Raw genomic sequence first — 19,732 nt, forward strand, 5'->3', positions numbered from 1 at the left:
ATGAATGGACAATAGCAGAAACCCCTCCAGAATTGCACAGTGTCCAAAGGGCACTGACTAGAGAGCTGACCCTATTTATCAATTATTCTCAATGGTTTTACTTGTGGTTAAATTCTGTTGCTGGATGAGAGGTACAACGAGCCACAACAGAAAGACTATTGATTACTGATCAGACTAATAAACTCCAGCCTATCTGAGGAGGGAAAATAGCTACCTGTTTAGTTTGTTGCTGAGCTATAGAGAGGAGAGGGTTTGAGCCTGTGTGCTGGATAGGAGTTTGCAGAACTGTGAGACACCTCATAACTACCTTCCTAGGAGACAATAAAGAAAGAAAGACTTGCATTTATGTAGACTCTTTCACTCAATCCCAGAATATTTTACAGCTGGTTAACATCTTTTGGGAGTGGGTGCAGGATAGAAAACGCAGCAGGCAATTTACACACAGCGTGGACCTTGAAAGAACAATGTAAAAATAGGTTTACCGCAAATAAGACCCTGAGCTTCCAGTTGCCTGCCACTTCAACACACCACTGTGTTCCCTGGCCAACATCTTTGTCTCAGGCTTGCTGCAGTGCTCCAGTGAAGCTCAGGGCAAACTGGAAAAACAGCACCTCATTTTCTGCTTGGGACCCTTCAGCCCTCCAGACTCAATATTCAGTTCAATAACTTTAGGGCTTGAGCTCTCCCATGTCCTAGCCCCCTATCCCCACACATCAGGCCTTGATATCAAATAGTCTGCTATTACACAAAACCCATTGTTAGCCACTAACAGTCTCCAATAACAGCTATTCGCCGTGGTAGCCAGGTTGTTACCCACTCCTTTGTCTGTCCAACTGTTCTTCTCTCTCTTTGGGCTCTATCCCCATCTATCGTTTACTCCTTACTCCCTCACCCCAACCCTATCTTCTGCTCATAAACCGACATTTTCCCAGCTACCATCAGTTCTGAGGAAAGGTCACTTGACCCAAAACGTTAACCCTGCTTTCTTTCCACAGATGCTGCCAGACCTGCTGAGTTTTACCAGCAATTTTTGTTTTTGTTAATGTAAAAATAGGAATGCAGAAACAGGAAAGGGGCCGTTTGGCCCATTCAGCACTGTTCCATCACTCACTGTGATCATGGCTGATCTGTGATCTCAACCACACCCTTCGCCTCACATCTTCTACTCCCTTTGATGAACAAAAGCCTATCGATTTCAGATTTAGTGTTCTCCACAGAGCTAAAATTAACTGTTTGTGGAGAGATGTCCGAACATTTCCATGTGAAAATGTGTTTCGGAATTTCATTCATGAAAATTTGGGCTCTGATTTTAAAATACACCTTCTGGACCAGGGCTTTCCAACCAGTGGGAATCGTTTCTCACTATACACCGTCTTTTTCTGCTTTAGGGTTGGAGGGTTTGAGCTCTTGGGAGAGGCTGAACAGGCTGATGCTATTTTCCCTGGAGCGTCGGTGACTTACAGAAATTGATAAAATCATGAGGGGCACAGATAGGGTAAATGGGCAAGGTGTTTTCCCCAGGGTAGGGGAGTCCAAAACTGGAAGACATTAGGTTTAAGGTGAGAGGGGAAAGATTTAAAAGGGACCTAAAGGGGCAACTTTTTCACACAGAGGGTGGCGCGTGTATGGAATGAGCTGCCAGAGGAAGTGGTGGAGGCTGGTACAATTACAACATTTAAAAGCCATCTGGATGGATACATGGATAGGAAAGGTTTGGAGGGATATGGACCAAATGCTGGCAAATGGGACTAGATTAATTTTGGATATCTGGTCAACATGAACAAGTTAGACCAAAGGGTCTGTTTCCGTATCCTACATCTCTATGACTTTGCGACTGTATCTGCTTTGGTGATGTTTATTGAGGGGTAAATGTTGGCCTGGGAGAGCTCCCCTGATTTTTTTTTATATCAATGTAGCAGCATGAGATTGATTGCATCCTCCTCAGCAAACAGGCAGCAGCCAGTTTACCAACTCATTTAGACAATAGCAATACGATAAGTGTGCAGCTCCTCCTGGTTTTGCAGTGTCCACCTTGATCCAGTGTGCAAGTATTTAAAGTGAGATTTGAACCCACAATGTTCTGACTGAAGAGTCAAGAGGTACAGGCACCTCCTGTGACGATCATAAGACCATAAGACATCGGAGCAGAAATTAGGTCATTCAGCCCATTGAATCTGCTCTGGCATTCAATCATGGCTGATAAGTTCCTCAATCCCATTCTCCCGCTTTCACCCCGTAACCCTTGATCCCCTTGCTAATCAACAACGTATCTATCTCAGTCTTAAATGTACTCAATGACCTGGCCTCCACAGCCTTCTGTGGCAGTGAATTCCATAGATTCACCACTCTCTGGCTGAAGAAGTTTCTCCTTATCTCCGTTCTAAAGGTCTTCCCTTTACTCTAAGGCTGTGCCCTCGGGTCCTGGACTCTCCTACAAATGGAACCATCTTCCCAACATCCACTCTGTCCAGGCCATTCAGTATTCTGTAAGTTTCAATTAGATCCCCCCCTCATCCGTCTAAACTCCGAGTATAGACCCAAGGTCCTCAAACATTCCTCATACGTTAAGCTTTCCATTCCTGGGACCATTCTCGTGAACCTCCTCTGAATCCACTCCAGGGCCAGTACATCCTTCCTGAGATATGAGGCCCAAAACTGAGCACAATACTCCAAATGTGGCCTGATCAGCCACTATCCTTCCCACTAACCACTGCCCAGCACATGGAAAGATAGGCTCGGAATCTACAGTGATAGTCTCATTGCCCATCAGTCTTTTGGCACTCAGCAACCAGGCTTCATTATAAAAAATGGCCTCTCAGGCAAGAGCGACTGGTATCCAAATAACAGGCAAAGCCTTGAAAGGAAAACAGAAGTGACAAAAACAAAACTAACTTGTAGCTTCTCTGGGCATGCTGTGAATCAGACGAGTCTGTTGATTTTCATAAACATCCTTGGAGATAGTGACTTATCTGTCATTCATTATTACTATCCACATGAGCTGACAGGGGTTACATGGAGATCCCTTAAATCTCCAGACCAGACAATCATTGGAACATCTGGTTTGATTTATGTGCCTGTATAGATAGCAGAGGACAACCTTGTGGAGGATTCAGCGTGAACTTTGTGAATATTTAAAACAAGTTGTTTGTGGAGCTGCAGGAAGGGACGTGTTCACTTGTGCCAAGGAGAAAGAATAGCTGTGGCCTGTTCCCAGAATTGATCATTGGGTGAATTTTTGGTTGTCACTGTGATACCATTTCGAGAGGCTGGACCATGTTGTCTTTGGGCAGCACAACCAAGTAGAAATGAACCAAAGTAGAACAAGGAAGTGAGCATTCAACAGCTGAACGTCAGGGAAGATGAGCAGCACAGGACATATTTAACTTTAGGAAGCAGAAATAAATCTGTAACTAAAAATGTTGGTATTTTCACTTGTTGCTTGTGTCCAGCAAGGATGGGGGACAGTCTTTTTTCATAGAATCCTTACACTGTGGAAACAGGCCCTTTGGCCCAACAAGTCCACACTGACTCTCAGAACATCCCACCCAGGCCCACCTCATCCACCCATCCCTGAACACTATGAGCAATTTAGCATGGCCAATCCACCTAACCTGCACATCTTTGGACTGTGGGAAGAAACCAGAGCACCTGGAGGAAACCCACATAGACACGGGGAGAATGTACAAACTCCACACAGACAGTCACTCAAGGGTGGGATTGAACCCGGGTCCCTGGCGCTGTGAGACAGCAGTGCTAACTACTGAGGCACCGTGCCACCCCATCAATACCTCTCTGGGTTCACCAGTACTCACATAGCCAGTGGGCATATCAGATGGCATGGTAGATTCGGATTGCTAGCCTATCCATGGCTGGTTCCTCACCTCCCCCTCAGCTGATCAGGGCACTGCCACCTTTTAAGCTATCGGTACTTCAATCCATAGGTTACCAGCTGAGTGTTCACGAGGAAAATCAGCTGGTACTGGGGTCTCCGAGACAACAAGGTGCAGAGCTGGATGAACACAGCAGGCCAAGCAGCATCATAGGAGCAAAAAGGTTGACGTTTCGGGCCTAGACCCTTCATCAGAAATTTCTGTGTTCATCCAGCTCTGCACCTTGCTGTCTCGGATTCTCCAGCATCTGCAGTTCCTACTGTATCTGGTACTGGGGTCTGTAGCTTTTCTGTTAAACTTGGTCAGTAACAAACCAGAACAGTCTTCAAAGCTTCAAAACAGGTTCAGCCTTTCCCTTCCATACCATCACAGCTGAGAAGGGGGAGGTACATCCTTCATCGAAGGGCTTTGTTTTCGTTTTGAATCCAACCTGCACATTATCTTATACAGACAGACGCCCTGGTCTATGGGGCATAAGAGGCTAAAATGAAATGTTAACTTTATTGTTAACCAGGGCAGCAGAGTGTTTGTGTCCAATGTGGCAATATCCTGTTGGTTTCTGGAACATAAAAACTACACATGGGTATCCTGGTGCTGAAAGACTATTATCACAGCTCGTAGTGTACACGTGTATAATAATCAGGGGCACTTCAGTGTATGGGCTCATATTGAGCTATTTGGTTACAGAGGGCAGCAAGCATCCATTATAATATCATGCTTCGAGTGGCCCCAGTCAAGATGAAGTCTGATGGAGACTGTCCTTTGGTACGTGCTTTGGTGTAATGATGATAACGTGAGCATGTCTCTTAAAGGCATATTGCATACTAGCTGAGAGACATAACACAACAACAGCTGGGGCACATTAGTGTTAAAATGTCACCATAATTATACTGGCAGAATATTACAGTAAACTGAAAACACTGTGTGGCATATTATTGTTTTTGCTGCTCACAAACATCAGCTCCTCTCCGTCATCTCATTCCAACATTATCTGTCATTCCCCATATATGTCCAGAACACATCCAAGCCTAGGGAATCATGTCCTATTTTAATTTAAAATCATGACTCTGACTCCCAGTCGCATTGCACTGATTTTTGTATGAAGTGTTTTCATTAGAGGAGCTGTAATTCACTCCAGTTGACTCTGTAGTGCTTGCCAATATTTATCATCAGACTCAGCAAATCACAGTGCCTTGCCCTCATTTGCGATTTGTAAATCTTTATTTTTCCCTTAACCATAACTCGTTAGAAGAGAAACATCTGAAATTAATCAGCCAGCATTCTGAAAGCCAAGGTACTCATTTTGCCTTAGGACTGTACTTTGTCATTGCTCTAGCTTGGCACAATATTCCATCGAGGAACAAACACTGAATTGTTCCAAAGGAACCTCAGGGTTTGAAGCAGTTCCAGGTTTTTCAAAATGACTCGAAAGTGGGTGTTTCCTGCCTGAATTTTGACATGAATATCTCCACGACTCATTCACACCATTTCCATTAATTTATATCCTGCCTGTGTAGAAGATAAAGCTTAAAAAGAAAGTGTAAAGTCCCAAAGACTGGATAAGTCATGTTCACTTGCGTCATTAGGAAACAGAAACATAGGAACTTTGGAATTAGGAGCGGGAGTAGGCAATTCAGCATTTTGAGCCTGCTCCACCATTTAACATGATCATAGCTGATCTCATCCTGGTCTCAACTCCACTTTACTATCAGGCAAGGCATCCCAGAAACCTGCGTTCCCATGATTGACAGGCTTGGAGGTGAGTGGGATATTTAATTCAGCAGGGTATTGGTATACCCTTAATACAACACCTTCTGACTTCCATCAGAAAGGAAGCGGGGAGTGGAGGGGTATGCACTGAGGCCTGGGTGGCCTATCACTGAAAGTAAGCACTACAAGGTGTAGCAGGGGGTGAAAAATACAAATGGTACATTGGCCTTCATAGCAAGAGGATTCAGGTATAGGAGCAGGGATGTCTTGCTGCATATATCCAGGGTCTTGGTGAGAATACACCTAGAGTATGTGGGCAGTTTTGGTCTCCTTACCTGAGGAAGGCCATACTGGATGTGGAGGGATTACAGCAGACTGATTCTTGGCATGGCAGGATTGGGTAGGATTATATTCACTGGAGTTTGGAAGAATGGGGTAGGATTGCATAGAAACCTATGAAATTCTCATAGAAATAGACAAGTTAAACACAGGAAGGCTGTTCTTATGACCAGGGAGTCCAGAATCGTAGGTCAGAAACATAAGGCAAGGTGTTCAGTTAGCTCAGTTGGCTGGATAACTGGTGTGTAATCTGGAGTGATGCTAATGCATGGGTTCAATTCCTGCAATGGCTGAGATGATCATGAAGGATTCTCCTTCTCAAGCTTTCCCTCACTTGAAATGTGGTGTGACCCTCATGTTAAACCTCCAACAGTCATCTTTCTCCGGTCTGGTAAGGCTATGGAAACTTTACAGAGTGGGTCATTTAAGGCTGAGATGACGAGAAATGTCTTCACCCAGAAAGTGGCAGGCTCTGCAGGATTCTCTGCCATACAAAGTGGTTGATGCCAAAACATTGAATGCTTTCAAGAAGGAGTTAGACATAGTTCTTAGGCCTAAAGGGATCACAAGGGCTTGGGAAGAATGTGGGAACAGGTACTGATCACTTTGAAAAGCAGTGCAGGCTCAAAGGGCTGAATGGCCTACTCCTGCTCTTATTTTCTATATTTCTAGAACTAACTTCAAGGCAGGAAAGCCCATGGTTGGCCTTCCTATGCTCACTGCCTATCGAGGGGCATCAGTAGCTAATTAAGGACCACTCCAAGGTCTTGGCCCATTGCCCAACTGTAGGTCTCCCCTCTCACCGCTGTCCAAGGCCCCAAACAATCCTTCCAAATCCGGCAGAGACTCACCTGCACTTCATCCAACCTGATCTATTCTATCCACTGCTTCTGATGTGGTCTTCTCTATATCAGGAAGAATAAACACAGACTCGGGGATCAGTTTGCAGAGCATCTGTGCCCTGCACGCACCAACCAACCTGACGTTCTGGTTGCCATCCACTTTAATTCCCCCTCCCACTCCCCTGGTGACATGTCCATCCTTGGCCCCCTCCACTGTCAGAGTCAGGCCAAACGTAAACTGGAGGAACAACACCTGATATTTCGCCTTGGGAGCTTACAGCCCAATGGCCTCAATATTGACTTCACCAGCTTCAAAATCCCTCCCCCCCGAGCCTTATCCCATGTCCCACCCTCCCCCTCTTCCTTAGCCTCCCTGACCTGACCTATTACCTGCATCCACCTCCTGTCCCCCAGCCCCAACCCCCCCCCCCCCATTTTCCTCTGGACTGCCCCCCCCCCCCCCAGTCCTGACAAAGGGTTTCGGCCCGAAATGTTGACTTCCCTGCTCCTAGGATGCTGTCTGACCTGCTGTGCTTTTCCAGCCTCACACCTATAGACTCTGGCTTCCAGCATCTGCAGCCCCTATTGTCTCCAAACCAGTGGATGTGATGTGTTTGCATTTTCAGAAGGCTTTAGATAACATTCCACATGGGACATTAATAAATAAAATTAGGGTGCCTGAGATTGGGAAATACACTAGCATAGACTGAGAATAAGTTAACGGAAAGTAAAGAGTAGGAATAAACATCATTCTCAGGAAGGCAGGCTGTTTTATGTGGGATACTGCAATGGTCACAATCTGTATAAAGGATTTGAATGTGTAATATTTCCACATTTGCTGATGACTCCCAACGGGATGCAGGAATGTAAGTCATGAGAAAAATACAAAAGTTCTTCGAGAGGATTTGGATAGACGAGGTGAATGGTCTCAAACTTGGCAGATGGAATTAAATATGAACAAACATGAAGTTATTCACTTATAAATAAGGGCAGAATATTTCTTAAGTGCTGAGGGGTTGAGAAGTGCAGGTGTCTGGGAATGGTTGTGTATGAGTTCATTTAAAGTTAGCATGCTGGGACAAAGAGCAATTAGCAAGGCCCAAATTACGTTGGCCTACAATGCAAGAGATTTAAGCACAGGAGTAAAACTGTGTTGCTGCAATTGGACAGTCTTGTTAAGACTGTACATGGAATATTGTGTACAGTTTTATAAAAGGAGGGATATACTTGCTATATATAAAGGGAATGCAATGGAGGCTCATCAGATTAATCCCTAGGATGTCAGGACTGATTTATGATCAGCATCTTCAGATGCTTTCATTTTTGCTCCATTTTGGGCACAATCTACAGAGACAGACAATGATTTTAAAAGAAAATTTGATTGCCACTTGACAGAAACAAACTCACAAGGTCACAGGAGAGGAATAGAACTGATTAGATTGCTCTACAGAGAATGGACTTAATAGGCTGAACGGCCATCTCCTGAACTGTATCGACTCCTTGAGTGCACTTGAGAGGAGGTGCTAACGTAATGAAATCTTTTGGGTCATGGTGATTTTAGATCAGCGCCTTCATTATGAACTAGGCCCCTTACCACTTCCCTTTCACACACCCACCTACTATATTGGACTTCCAGTCTGGACACTTCAAAATAAACTAAAATAAGATTATAACAATAAAATCAGGAGAGGTTTAGTCAGTAAATTCAATATTGCCACTTACACCAAATCTCATACTGACTCCCACGCTTTGAAACTGAATTATTTTATCCTCAATTTTCTAGTACACCAGGGTCTCTCCTCATCTCAAAATCAAACTCCTGTGAGATTTGACACAATTCTTTATATTTTCTCAAGTTTAACAGTCCCTTCCGATGAATCAATTTGGTTAGTTCCTCCAACCTACCTAAGGTACACTTTCCCACCTTTGTATATGACTCCATCTAGCGGCTGTCTGAACGCTGAAGAAACTAACCATAATTATTTATTTATATTAAGTAGAAGTAATTTTAACCTTTACTTTCAATAACATTTTCACTTCCCCTTTCGAAACCCCTTCCCACTCCACAGTCCAAAAGCTCACACAGAGATGCAACACAGATGTGCCCCGACCTTTCTCCCAAACAGCTATGACCAGAGCTGGTAGAATATGCTTTTTGTTAGCCAGTCTCATTTTCATTAATTTTCACCCATGAGCAAATTCCTTCTACAAGATAAAACAAGCTTCCAACACCAGGAAATGAAATCCTGTTTGCCAGGACCTCCGGCACAGAAAATAACATCAAGATGGTTCATGTTCCCAAAAGCCAACTCCTGGGAGTGCCCACGACAGCGAACTTCACTCTGTCATGTGAACTTGATCCTGACAATAACAACTGTTTAATTACTTAAATACTCCACTGCTTTAAATACTCAGTCCCAGTAAACAGGCATGGGCAACTTGAACATGACACTCTTAAAAAGCAAACACACACTCTCACACGCAATGCCTTCATGCACACTTAGACACACACACAAATACACACACACACACACACACACACAGAGCAAATTCATATACACTACAAACATACATAGAATCCATACAATTCAGAAGAGGCCATTTGGTCCATCAAGTCTGCGCTGACCCTCTGAAGACCATCCCACCTTCCCCCCACCCTATCCTGGTAAGCCTGTATTTCCCATGGCTAACCTCATAGCCTGCACATCCCTGGACACTATGGGCAATTTAGCACCTAACCTGTACATCTTTTTTGACTATGGGAGGAAACTGGAGCAAACCCACGCAGACACAGGGAGAATGTGCAAACTCCACACAGATAGTCGCCTGAGGGTGGAATTGAACCCGGATCCCTGGCGCTGTAAGGCACTAGTGTTTACCAAATCATAAATGCTCATGCACACACACAAACCCCAAAACAAGACACATTCAAACAAAATGCATGCACTATTACATACTCAACAAATCCACACACTCATGGAAAAACAATCATGCAAAGACACACATAACAAGCAAGCACAAACTCATACTCACACACATATACATGCTTACAGGCAGACAGACACACACACACACGCACACACATAAACAACAAACATGCACACATATGCACATATACACAGTCTGCACACAACACCCACACAGTCACACACAGCATGCACACAGATGCTTACACATAACTAACCCACATGCACACAATTAATGCTCACTCGCACACACACACCAATCACACACACCTAAAACATTTGAGAAAGTGAGAAATCAGGAAATTCTAAGCTAATTAGTCTTACCTCTTATTGTTGGAAATTTGCTGGAGCCTGTTATTAAGGATTCTATGACTGAGCACCTTTAAAATATTCAGCTAATGAGAGAGAGTCAGCATGGATTTGTAAAGGGTAGTCATGCCTGAAGAATCTGATTGAAATTTCTGAAGAGGTGACTAAAGTAGAGGACAAGGAACTGTCTATGAATGTTATTTATATGGACTTCCTAAAGACATTTGATTAAGTTCTTTCACAAGTGACTGTTAGCTAAAGCTGAAGGTCATTGATTTGAAGGGAAATTATTGACCTGGATATAGGAAATTGGCTGAAGGACAGGAGGAGGAACATTGGAATAATGGACAGGTACTCCGATTAGCAGGATGTGATAGTGGTACTTTCTAAGGATCAGTATTGGAGCATCAACTATCAACTGGTTTATCTCACAGCTTTGATGATGGAATGGAAAGCTACATATCTAAATTTCCTGGTAACACAAAGATAGACAGCAGTGTCAACAATGTAGATGGAAATATAAAATTACAGGGAGATATTGAAGAACAGGCAAAACTGTGGCAAATGGCTTTCCATATGGGCAAATACAAGGTCACTTTGGCAGAACTACTTTTTAAATAGTGAAAAACTGAAAACGAAGGTGATCCAGATATACTTGAAGTTCCAGGCACACAGATCACTGAAATACCACAAACAGGTACAGTAATAATCAAGTAGCTAATGGGATGTTAGTTTTGTATCTGGAGTGCTAGAATACAAGGGGATTCAGCTATTCTGAACCCTAGTTGAACCACATGTCAAGTAACTGTGAGCAGTTCTGGGGGCCACATTTTAGAAAGGAGATTCACCAAATGGAATCTGGATGTCAAGGGTGAGATCACAAAAACAGATGTCACAAGGATTATACTCCCTAGTATCTACAATGTCAATGGTAACTTGATTGGAGTTTCCAAACTTTGAAGGGAAGAGATAAAGACAAAAGAAGCAATGCTGGTCTGGATTGGGCAAGTGTAGATCAAAGGGGCAGAGCCTAAAAAATATTGGAGACGGACCCTTTCAGGAGTGAAAGTAGGGAAGACTTCTATGCACAAAGGATGATAACTTTGGCATTCTTTTCCATTACTGGCTGTTGATGTTGGCTGAGTTGTTGACTTTTAAATTCATGGTTGATAGATTTTTGTTAAAACAAATGTATGAAGGCATATTGGCAAATAAAGATGTATGGAGTGAGGTTAATGAGCAATTAGCTCTCACTGAATGCCAGAACATGCTTGAGGGATGTTTGTTTTTATTCATATATGGGACTGGGACATCACAAGCAAGGCCAACATTTATTGCTGGGGCCTCATTGCCCTGGAGATGATGGTCATGAGATACCTTCTGGTATCGATGCAGTTATTGGGCTGTGGGCATACCACAGTTCTGTTAGGAGTGAGTTTCAGGATTTTGACTGGATGGCAATGACTATATAGTTCTGTGTGAAGATGGTGTGTGGTTTGGAAAGGAACTTGCAAGTCATGGTGTTCCCATGTATCTGCATGGGTAAAGTGGTCTACTCCTATTACTACATGCCTATTTGCATGCAAGTAGCACACACACACACACACATAAACACACACACACACACAAACACACATACATACACACACACACATATGCACAAACACACACACATACATGCACACATACATACGCGCGCACACACACATACACACACATACAAACATACACACACATATACACACACACGTACACACACACACAAACACACACACACACAAACACACACACATACACAAACACACACACATACACACAAACACACACACACACACATACACACACACACACACACACACACACACATATACAGACACACATGCTCTCACTCACTTAACTCACTCTTTCTAGGATCTGAAATTCAATCCAACTCAAGCTGATGGAACAATCATGTCCTCACTTAAACTCCTGCATAAAAAATGTGAGCAACGTCTCTCTAAAGCCACACCTAATTTGACACTAAATAACTAAACACACTCACAGAAAGCACAAGGGCACCTTAACCAGCAAGCAGTCTTGGTGCTGCGCGAAACAGATTTCTCAGTTTTGGACTATGTTGAGCTAGTTTAGAAGGACCTTTTCATAGAATCCCTACAGGGTGGAAACAGGCCTTTTGGCCCAACAAGTCTACACCAACCCTCAGAGCACCCCACCCAGACCCATCCCCCTATAACTCATACATCCCTGAAAATTATGGGTAAATTTCCCATGGCCAATCCACCTAGCCTGCATATCTTTGGACTGTGGGAGGAAACCCACGCAGATACAGGGAGAATGTGCAAACTCCACACAGACAGCTGCCCTAGGGTGGAATCGAATGCAGGCCCCTGGTGCTGTGAGGCAGCAATGCTAACCACTGAGCCACCATGCTGCCCCTTCTCTCATCACAACCAATATTAATAAAGGTGCTTTCGATTTCACATGGTTCTTGTTAGGATCTGCACATTTACAGTGCCCATTTGATCTGCCTCACCCCACACACGCCCCGCTCCCCTGGCTCTAAGCTTAAGCAGGCTCTGGTTACATGGAGCTCAATCATGCTCCTCAATCCTATCTCGTCTCATTCAGCATCCCTTCATCAATCCTTGGAATATGGCCATCTGCACCATCCACATCTGATGCAACGTCATAGGATCGGTCAGCTTGACCTGGGAAAGAGGAAGACCTTCAACCTAATGTATTGATTCAATTGCAGTAACTCCAAAAACTGCAGCCCTCCAAGGGTTCCGAGCCTGCATTCTGTGTCCAAATCGCTGGTACAGGATCTGGTAGGTGTCCTGCCTCTGAGCTGTAGCTACGGGCTAAGTAGGGCTGTAAGAATAATGGAATTTACCGTTATTGTGGAGCCCCTTGTCTTACAACACATATTGCCCACTGTGTCCCTCTCCACATCCTCTGCCCTTTTCAAACCACTTGATGTTTCTGAGTCTTGAAGAGAGCTCATTGAGTCTCCTTATGCTGACATCTCAACTCCAACAGTCATTAAGTATGTAGCATTGATTACTTTAAAATGTTTCAGGGTGATAAGTGTTGCATGTGGACAAAGGATTTTCATTTGTATAACACTTTATCCAAAATCCATTCACTTAATGCAAACTTGCTATGTCACCAAATGCAATCTAACATTGACATAAATGACTAGGGTTGTTCTTGATGACATTGGTTGGAAGTGAATATCAGAAGGAGAGAAAGCGCTTGCATTTATATAGCACCTCTTGCAATTTAGAAAATGTGTCATTCGATTTGCGCATAGCAAGATCCCACAGACAACAATGTGTTAAGCAACTGGGTCACCAGTTTAGTGATGGTGGCTGAGAGCTAAATATTGGCTAGGTTGGTAGGGGAAGTACCCGGCTCCCCTATTGAAACAGAGGCCTGGTATCTTTTCTATCCACCTGAGAGGGTAGGCGGGGCCATCTGTTTAACATCACACCTCAGAAAGCAATATAACACTCAAATCTGCACCACAACATCATCCTAGGTTTCATGCTGAGTCTCCAGAACAGGATTTATTCCCCCGCATCCCCCTACTTTTTGGTTCAGAAATGGAAATATAATCCCATGCTGAGCCATGATTGAGACTAGCCAGAATTGACTGTTATATAGTGGCATTCATATCCACACAATATCCCATGACAACTCCAATATAAGGTGCCTTGCTATGCAGGAAAACATGGCTGCCAACTTATAAATGCAAGGCAATGAAAGAAGTGATGAGAAGTATGGGGTGAACATTGGTCAGGAAGTCTTCCTTTTCCTTAAATGCTTCTAAACTGCATATTTGTGATGTGAGTGATTCAAACAATGGGATTTTCAAAGGCCAATGGGGTCAGAGACTAAGCCAACAAGCATGTAGTCTCACGCCAACAGTTGGTACGTGGGTCTGCCATTCCTATCCTATCCTCAAGTGATTTTTGGGAAGGTTGGATTGGGAGTGGAATGCAGAAAAGTGCTAGATAGCTTGTTCCATCCATCCTGAACAGGAATAGTCCATGATGGAGTGTGGCCTGCCCACTCACTCCGTTCGCTGCATTTCTCCACAGCGCTGTCATTGCTCTGTCCATCCAGTTCCTGATGTTGCACATGCATCTCATCAACATTCTGTTGTCAAGAACTCCAGACTCTCTCACTGCTTTTCCCAGTGCTTTCTCCAATTCTGCTTCCTCACTTCAGCTCAACAATAGTGAGAAGGTGATATTCCCACTTTCTGCAGACCTCTCCTTTGCTCTGTCCACCTGATCCTGCCCAGCGCCTCGCCACAGCCTCCTTCCAAAAGCTGTAATCTTCGACACATCTGAATATACCGAGTGTCCACCTAGCAAAATTCCTGCAAGGCTATGCTTCATATTCAGGATATTACAAGTCGTGTTTTTATTTTTATTTGTAAATCCAGCACCATATCACCCAACTAAACAACTAAATGATAAATAATTAACAAGCACTGCCCACCCAGGGCTAGTACAAATCTAACAAGAGCCAAAACAGAAGAAAATGAGGGAGGGAACTAAATCAAAATAATGCTGGAGGGGGCGATAGTACACTCCAGCTGCTTAGGTGCACCAAGTTACTTTCTCAAGTGTAGGCTGGAGTTGGGCAGCCTGTTAAAGTTAGATAAAAGGCCAACTAAGGCCACTGACTGTAATTTCCAGTTACCCCGCAGGGTCCCTGTGGTATCAGGAGCACGACAGCTGCTGGGGGTCTGCCCCCCTCAATGGGAGATGTGGGGACTGACACATCAGGATGGTGACACTGACACTGGCCTGTCCTGTAATGATGAGAGGAGCCCCCTTCCATACTGATAGCCCAGTCGCTGCATGTAGCCATTGTGATCTGAAACACTTTAAAAATTATGAAAGGCTACCTCAAGGAGATCACTCTGTCTTGCTTACTTGTAACTTCAGGCACTCCTTCAATTTGGGAGGGTCTCCTATCAGAGCTTCAGTTTGAAGGCTCAGACTCAGTCTGAAGTCCTTTGCACAGTGGGTACACCCACTCGGCATTTTCAGCAATATACAATTGATGGTCTCGCATTTAATATAGTCACAGAGTCATACAGCACGGAAACAGACCCTTCGGTCCAACCTGACAACGCTGACCAGGTTAAACTAGTCCCACCTGCCTGCATTTGGCCCATATTCCGCCAAACCTTTCCTTTTCACCAAACCTTTTCTTTTAAACGAAACTGTACCTGCATCCACCACTTTCTCTGGAAGTTCAATCCATACACATACCATTCTCTGTGTGAAAAAGTTGTCCTCATGTACTTTTTAAATCTTTCTCCTCTCACCTTAAAAATATGCCCTCTAATTTTGAACTCCCCATCCTAGGGGAAAGATCTGCGTAATTCACCTTATCTGTGTCCTTCATGAGTTTATAAACCTCAATAAGGGCACCCCTCAGCCTCCTACTCTCCAATGAAAAACGTTCCAGCCTATTTTTGTATCTCAAACCTTCCATTCCCAGCAAAATTCTGGTAAAACTTTTCTGAACTTTCTCCAGTTTAATAATATCCTTCCAAAACAGGGCGATAGAACTACACATAGTATTCCAGAAGAGGCCTCACTAATGTCCTCAACATAACGCCCCAACTCCTGTACTCAAAGGTCTGAGCAATGCATGCAAATCTCTGGGTCATGACACAAAACAGAAAACCTTGCTGGAGCTTTTGCAACAATCTGTCACTTCTTATGGTCATTGTTATATTAAGCTCATTAATAAGTCATAGATGGATCTTTCTTACTGCATTTTGCGTTTTTAAATGGATTGTGTTTTTGTTGAGCCCACAGATGGTAAGTTTCACTGAATTGAATTTCACAGTTTACCAAAGTGGGGTTTCACAGTGTTGGTCCAATGTCAAAAACCAATCCAACGCTATACTTTACATCCACAAGTCCATGGCCTAGATTTCAATTCCCATCCAAAAGCCAACACCCTTTAGCTGGGGCTGTTTGTCTAAATGTCTCTGATGGCCCAATAAACCCTCATTCTTAAAGTAAAAACACTGCCATGTGAGCCACTTTGGAACATGATAATTGGTTTTACTGTGGCCTACAAACGTTTATCAGAACAATTTGGAAAAAATAACTGAGAAGTTTTAAAATTAATGTCCTTAATACACACCATCTGTAAACCATAGAAACTTATAGCACAGAAACAGGACATTCCACCCATTGCCATGGTGTCTACTCATTGTAAGAATGGCCCAGTTAGTCACATTCTGTTGTTCTTTCTGCATAAGCCCTGTAATTTTCTCCCTTTCAAGTATTTATACCATTTCCTTTCAAATGTTATTTTTGATTCTGCTTCCACTCCACTTTCAGGCATTCTAGATCATTAAAAAAACCCGCTGTGCAAACATTTTTCCCTGTTCTTCCCTCTGGCTCTTTTTGCCACTTATTCAAAATCTTCGTCCTTTCACTAATGAGCCTCATGCCAACGAAACACTGTTTCCTCAGTTATCCTATCAAAACGCCTCCTGATTTTAAACACTGCTCATTCCTGAAGCCGGATATAATCTGTAACAGATACTGGAATCTGTTTTGCCATTAACTGAACCATTTAACTGGATAATTGACTTATAAGTCACCCAATCTATCAGTACCGTATTTTCTGTCATGCCTTTAGAACTTAAAGTGACTCATCATATCCTGCTAAGAAGGAGATAGGAATTCTTGAAGATCGGGTTTTGGGATGCAGCTGTTTCTGTAGGAATTCCGATATGTTACCGGCTACAGTTGTCTGATGTATTGGTGCCTGAGAAATGATCAGAATCATTGTATGAGGGACAGATGTATGGAAAGTGAGCCACAAAATATACAGCTAGAGGAGAAAATAGCACAGTCTGTTTGATAATTTTTAAAATTCATTTATAATGAGGGCATCGCTGGCCAGGCAGCATTTATTGCCCATCCCTAATTGCCCAGAGGGCAGTTAAGAGTCAACCACATTGCTGTGGGTCTGGAGTCACATGTAGGCCAGATCAGGTAAGGATGGCAGTTTCCTTCTCTAAAGGATATCAGTGAACCAGATGGGTTTTTCCCAATAATCATGATCATCATTAGACACTTAATTCCAGACTGTTTTTATTGAATTCAAATTCCACCATCTGCTGTGGGATTCAAACCCAGGTCTCCAGAGCATTACCTGAATCTCCAGTCCAGTGATAATACCACAAATCTATTGCCTCCCCGTCTAACATTCCCAGGAGGCATTAGTGCACCCTAGCAGCATTATTGGGGAAATAGCAGAAGATGGTTTCAATCCATTGACTGCTGGGCCATGCGCCCGTTGCAGCTTTACATTTTCATTTGTCTTTTTATCTCTGTTAATTTCACACCAAGTTTTGAAGTCATTTTGTGGGTAATATGTGTGTTGAGTAGTGCCCATTTCGTGTCAGTGCTCTAAACGTTAGCTGCTTACAGGAGTTGGAGAGTTATGATGAGTCTCACCACGGCTGTGTGAGAACAGAGGCTGAAAGATCAGCAAATTACAAAAGCATACACTTGTCTGCAGCCCTGCTTTAGCTCATCTGCTTCTGTAACCATTGGCTATGCCTTGGTTACCATTCCAGTAATCTCAATGTCCCATCATCATCCCTCCATAAAACGGAGCTCAGCTAAAACTCTAGTATCTCTATCCTAACTCACTCCGTCACCCCTATGCCACAAACATTATCTCTTAGTCCAGAAGTATCTCAACTTTGAAATTCTCACTATTCCCCTGCAGGTTCTCTGGCCTGGGGTTGGAAAACAACTGGCAGAATGGGTGGTGCTGCTATGATCAGTGGGACAGGAAAACACACAATCTGAAAAATCCCACCCACTATTACTGTTTGCAACATCATAAACCTCTTTAAATACTCTCTTTAACCTTCTTAGTTTGCCACAGATGGATCTCTCTCACTGCATTTCTGATGCTTGAATGTACAGTATTTTTATGGACATTTTTTGAATTATTTCTTTGCATGTTTCCCACTGTTTATTTATCTGCATACATTCTTGTCCTCTCATCTAACTCCCCCCTCATAACTAAGTAATTAAATTCCAGCTTTGTGTTCCTGAATGGAGTATTTCACTTCAGAAGTTAATGTAGAATTTGATTGTGTTATGATCACTATTTCTCAGTGGATCTTTTACCACAAGATTACTCATCAATGCTGCCTCATTGTAAATATTAGTTCTAAAAGGTTTTATTGCTATTTGGTTCCATCATGAGTTGCTCCAGAAACAGAAGCACTCTATAAACTCATCTTCGAACTGCTTTGGCCAATTTGACTTATTCAACCCATACGGAGATTAAATTCCCCTATAATTATTACATTGATTTTGTTATAATTTTCAATAATTTATTCTGTAATAGTATGCCTAATGGTATAAATACTGTCATGGGGCCTATAAACTATTTCCACCAGCATTTTCCGACTCCTGCTATCTGCCTGTACTGATTTCGCATCCTGATTTTCTGAGGCAAGATGCTTTCTCACTGACATCCTCAATTAATGCTTTATTTTTGGGCCATCCCATTTTATTTCTGCTAATCTTTTCAAGATGTTATGTCCTCTGGAATATTTATTCTCCAGCATTGATCTCCTTGTGACCATGTCTCTGAAGTAACAATTTGATTTAAAGAAAAAAAAATTCTATTTCTGTCATTAGTTCATCTTTTTTTTAAAAGATCTGTGTGCCTTCAGAGAAAGATTTAACTTTAAGTTTTACTGTGACTCTCCAAATGAATCGCTAATGCATTATTACCAAACAGTTCATATTTAACCACTCTAAATTGTCTAATTTGCTTCACCCTATGCATTGTGGACGGGGTCAGGTAATCCAGAAAGGATTACATTTGAGATTGTAGGTTTCAACTTTGGTCTCGAGCTCTTCAAACTTTCTCGGTAACACTTCATTCATTGTTCTACTTATGATGTCAGTTTGTACATATCAGACAGCAATTTCCTCTCCCACTCCAAGTTTGTTGTAGTCCTGAATAGATATTCTTAACTTTGGTGCTGGAAAAGCAACAGAGTGCTCAAAGCTCATAACTGTGAGTACACTGCCCCCTATCACCTCCATAATCCTCAATTCTGATCTCACAGGAACATAGGAATAGATGAAGGCCATTTTGCCCCTTGAGCCTATCCCTTTAGTCAATAAAATCATGGCTGGCTGGTGAAGTAACTCTGTCCAGGATCCTTTCATAATTTTGGTAAATAGAAATTTATCAATCTCAAGTGTAAAATGAACAATTAATCTAGTATTAAATGTAATTCACTCAAACAAGTTCTGAATTTCGATCAACTTTTGGGTCTGGAGCTGTTTCCTGACTTCATTTCTGCAAGATCTGTCTCTAATTTGTCAATGAAGCCTCCCAGCCCTAGAAAGGCCACCCAATGAAAAGAATAGCTTGCCATTTCAGTCTTCCCATCTGAAAATTATTTGAACTAGCAAAAGCAAACCAGTAATGTTCAGCATTGAACTAGTAAAGTCCATAATAAATGCTGGAGATTCTCGGCAGGTCTGGCAGCAAACGTCATAGATTTCAGCTGAATCCCTAGTACAAAAGATTCCACTTCCACATGTTGTAATCACCACTCTCTCTTGCTACCACACACACACACACA

At 42.9% G+C, this 19,732-nt stretch overlaps 1 long non-coding RNA gene across 1 annotated transcript in view; it reads left to right on the forward strand.

The window, feature by feature from the left end:
- The first annotated feature begins 5,488 nt into the window (after positions 1 to 5,488).
- The window catches only part of LOC125486694, a 25,452-nt gene continuing 11,208 nt past the window's right edge, over positions 5,489 to 19,732 (forward strand). Inside the window, exon 1 of the long non-coding RNA XR_007265333.1 lies at positions 5,489 to 5,649. This is a non-coding gene — a long non-coding RNA (uncharacterized LOC125486694). The remainder of the gene's footprint in view (positions 5,650 to 19,732) is intronic.

This window comes from Rhincodon typus, chromosome 32 (assembly GCF_021869965.1).
Source record: "Rhincodon typus isolate 14 chromosome 32, sRhiTyp1.1, whole genome shotgun sequence".
Taxonomy (NCBI): Eukaryota; Metazoa; Chordata; class Chondrichthyes; order Orectolobiformes; family Rhincodontidae; genus Rhincodon; species Rhincodon typus.